Below are 4,381 nucleotides of genomic sequence, written 5' to 3'. Positions count from 1 at the left end.
CATCCGTTGGAAGGAGATGAAATTTTCGAACCTTTTAACCAGTGGACAAGGACCGGGGAGCATCATGCATTAAATGCTCCATTGATGAGGTTGTACCATGTAGCCGTTGAAGGTATGGAAAGCATTAGGGTTTTGTCCTTTAGCTCCAGGAGATGGTACATCTTCATTTAATGCTTCTTGATAAGTGTGTCCCATAAGATGAGGTCCTTATAGTCCTAGAATGTTGTCAAATCAGACAGGTAGAACATTCTTCTCGTTGTCGAAGAGAAGTAATGGTTGGTGAGATTTGTCTTTAGCAAAACTGTCCTTTTGTGATAGTTGACAACTTCTGCTTTAACTTTCGTTGTTGTTCATCATGCTTGTGTCTTCTTTCGTCTTGGAGACCTATCAACTAATCATAACTCATGTTCGTGTGTTTGTCTAGCTTAACACGAATTACAAAGGAGTTATGGCAACTCTCGTCTAGGACGAAAGCAGCAAAAAGAAAAGCTAAAAGTTAGGGGTCTACTTTTCTACGTTACATTGGTATCATCAAAATCCTAATACAAGGTTCCTAACAATTTCCCCTTTTTGATGATGCCAAAACCTATACCCTTCTCGTAAGACTGAAAAAGATTCCATAAGGAGTTTTTCTATTACAAAAGCAGTCTTACTTGAGAGTGTACAAGTCCTTTCTAGAATAGAAGCATTTAACAATTAAGACAAAGACAAATAACTCAGACAAGTGACACGAGATGTGTAACAATGAGAGTTTCATATATAAGATAGTGACGGTTATAAAAACTTTATGAGGAAAACAACAGAATAAAAGATATCTTACATTTCTAAGATTTTTGACATCTGTAGAGCAGTTTCCTTGAGATCTTTGTCGTCCTTTTCTTTTTGTTGCTTGAGCATCCTTTTAAGATCTATTCCCTCATTGATCTTTTTCCTGAAAACCTTAATTGGATTTGTCCTGACAAGCTCTTCATGTTCTCCTTTGATGTTCAGGCTTGTGTAATTGTTATAGGCTTCACGAATGTTTCTTCCTTCAACTATTCCAGCCTTCCACCACGAAATTAGCTCAAACGAATTCATCCCTTCTTGATAGCTCTTTTCTGACTCTTTGTGCACTTTGAAAGCTGCATTGTGAATAACATTCTGTAGAGAGTCTTTGGTTACACTAGAAAGATCTTCAATGAGATTCCTAATCCTTTCTCTTTCCATTGCTTCATCCTCTCTCCTTTTAATCTCTTCATCATGTTTCTTCCACAGCTCTCTGTTTTCTCTTTTGATCCTTTCGTTTTGGGTGCTAATGTGATCTTGCCTTGTATGGTTATCCCTTGTTTTGAGCCAGATAGGAACATTGCAACCCTCAAAACGTTTGCCACTTCCTTCTTCGTATGGAACAAAGTCCACAAAGTTTCCTATGCCATCCATAGTTACTTTGTTGTTCTTCATGAGTCTTTGCCTTAGATTCGTCTGTTATCTCTTGGATAAACCCGCGAAGATGTATTTAGCTTCAGAACCGAAAGATTGGCGAGGCTTAATTGATTTGGATTGGTATCGACCATGGTATCTTGGCTTCGAGGAATGGTGACACGAGACCTTGAAGGAGGATGGGATAGATTTGTGTTCCTTCGGCCAGAGTCTCTTGGTGTCCGAGAAGGCGAGTGTCTTGCTTGTAGAGGCTGATCTTTCGTGATATCTCTCGAATATCTTGGATGATCATCATCCTTATCCTTGTCGTCATTTCTCTTTTCCCCCTTTTTGGCATCATCAGCACAGGTGGTAGGAGGAACAGAGGAAACCTTATTGATTGCAACCAAGATATCCTGGGCATACCCGAGAATTTGAAGAAGACACTTAAATTTTGATAAATATTGATTATTTATCAATATTAGTATATTTGAATATATTTGAAATATTTTGGATAATATTGATATTATCTAATTTGTTAATTAGATAATATCAAAAGAGTTTGAGCTTATCAAAACTCTCTATCCTACAGCTATAAATAGGAGCTCTCATTTCTATGTAATCTGACACATCCTAGGAAAAGTGATGTAAACATCTAGAAAAATATTATTCAGGATCACAATAAAAATGTGATACTGAAAGTAGAAGTTTCTCCTCCATAATGATCATGCCTATGCCTATTGATCCAAACCTCCATTGAAGATCAAGCCATTTGAACCCGGAGGCCCTTCAAGAAGAACAAGCTATATATACAAGCCCTTCTTTGAAGATCAAGCCACTTGAAACCCGGAGGCCCTTCAATGGTGGAGTGTTCAAGGCACCAATTGAAGAATCAGAGGATATCCAGAGACATGTACCCACACCGCATTGATACTTGATATGTAAACCAGAACTTTGAATTTCTAAATATATATTCAATTTTCTTTGTTTACAAGCATATTCTCCCAGTTGGTATGCATTGTCTTGATAAGTATCAATCTTGGTGCATGCTAGGTCGACACGCTCTTTAAGGCCAAAATGAGAGTGTTTGAGCTCGTGTTGTTGCCGTGCAACTTTGTTCATGGTGGTGTCCAGTTCATGAAGTCTCTTAGCTATTCGCTCAAGAGATTTGTGATCAGATTGAGCTTGTTGAGACGGTTGAGGCTGTTCCTGAGGTGGAGGTTGAGGTTGAGATTGGGCAGCCATCAAAAGATCTACCTTCTTGCATAGATCATCTAAGACTTTCGTGTCCTTTTGCCGTAAAGCGAGATATTGCACATGGATGGTTTCGGCTGAATGGACAGTTTCTCTCATGAGATTCATGATAGTTCATGGGGACTCTGCAGTAGACTCTTCTTCAATGTTTGTTGGTGTTTGTCCATTTGTTTATCTTGATGTGGTGCTTCCCTTTTTCCACCACTTGCCGAGCTGAGAAGAATTGGTGAGGCTTCCAGTTTGCCCTCACGCACAATTTCGTTCTCTTGCTTGATCGGAGTCTCGTCCATGGGTTGGACATGTGGAACTATAGCACGAGACAAATCTTCGGGATCTTCATTTGAAGCTTCATTCGGGTCATCACTGTCAGAAGGTAGTTTCCTTTAAGGGAGATCTTTGTGGAAAAGTATCATAATCAGGACCGATCAAAATTGGATCACTGTCTTCGGGATCGGTTTCCTGAACAGTTGCATTGCCCAGCTGATCATCATTGTCATCATCATCATCATCGTTATCATCATGCTCGTCATCGGCATCGTCAACAACATCATCATTATCATCTTCATCTTCTTCTTCATTCTCAGCACTTTCGTCTTCTTCAATTTCTCGTCCAAGCTCATTGTTGGACCCGATAGATTGTGTGGTGAGTCTAGAGGGGGGGGGGGTGAATAGACTCTCGTTTTTCTTTAGTTTTTAAAAGAAAAACCCTGACAACACTTTTGAGTAAGATAAGCACAGCGGAAAGATTATAAAGAGAGGGTTGCACGAGTTTGATAAAAAGATAAGACGAGTGAAAAAGATGATATGCAAGCAGTAAAATAAAGCAGTAAGTAAAGAGAAGAGCGAGACGAAATTTTATAGTGGTTCGGCCAAACGTTGCCTACTTCCACTCTTCTTCCACAACTGCTGGAAGGATTGCACTATCACTCTTTAGTACAATTACACAAAGACTTCCTTGATCACTAAGCCGGACAGCCTTTGAAGGTTTTTCAACTCCGAGAGTTTACTCCGCCTCTATCAACTTCTTCTTCTAAGTTGAGGTTGGTGAGAAAGTATTTCTTGATTCCTCCAACTGTGAAGTCTTGATGGTGTGGGATGATTGCTTCAAGAGTGCAAGACTTCTTTCAAGATGTAGGGCAGTGATGGATGATCTACTTCAAATGCCTTAACACCTTAAATAACTGGTTCGCAAAAAGCTTTAAGATTGTTAACTTTTCAAGGACTTTTTGCAAGAAAGTGAGTAGAGTGATAATGAACCAGCACCTTCTTAGTTGATGAAGGTTGGTTTATATAGGTGATGAAAATTCATCCGTTGGAGGGAGATGAATTTTTTGAACCTTTTATCTGTTGGACAAGGACCATGGAGCCTCATGCATTTAATGCTCCATTAATGGGTTTGTACTATGTAGCCGTTGAAGGTATGGAGGATTTGATGACTTTTGTCTTTTAGCTCCAGAGATAGTACAGTTTCATTAAATGCTTTTTGGAGAGCGTGTCCCATGAGTTGAGGTCCTTATTGTCCTAGGATGTTGTCAAATCAGACAGGTAGAACATTCTTCTTGTTGATGAGAAGAAGAATACTTGTTGGGATAGTCTTGAAATGAACTGTCTTCTTAATGACAACTCCTTCTTTCGTTGCTGTGGAGTCTTCTTTCGTCTTGATCAGCCTATCTTCTATTCATAACTCTTTTCGTGTGTTTGTTCTAGCTTAACACGAATTACATATGAG

The sequence above is a fragment of the Ipomoea nil genome, unplaced genomic scaffold (assembly GCF_001879475.1).
Source record: "Ipomoea nil cultivar Tokyo-kokei standard unplaced genomic scaffold, Asagao_1.1 scaffold1993, whole genome shotgun sequence".
In the NCBI taxonomy this organism is placed as follows: Eukaryota; Viridiplantae; Streptophyta; class Magnoliopsida; order Solanales; family Convolvulaceae; genus Ipomoea; species Ipomoea nil.
The sequence above is the reverse complement of the archived record's forward strand: the minus strand, read 5'-3'. Positions refer to the sequence as shown.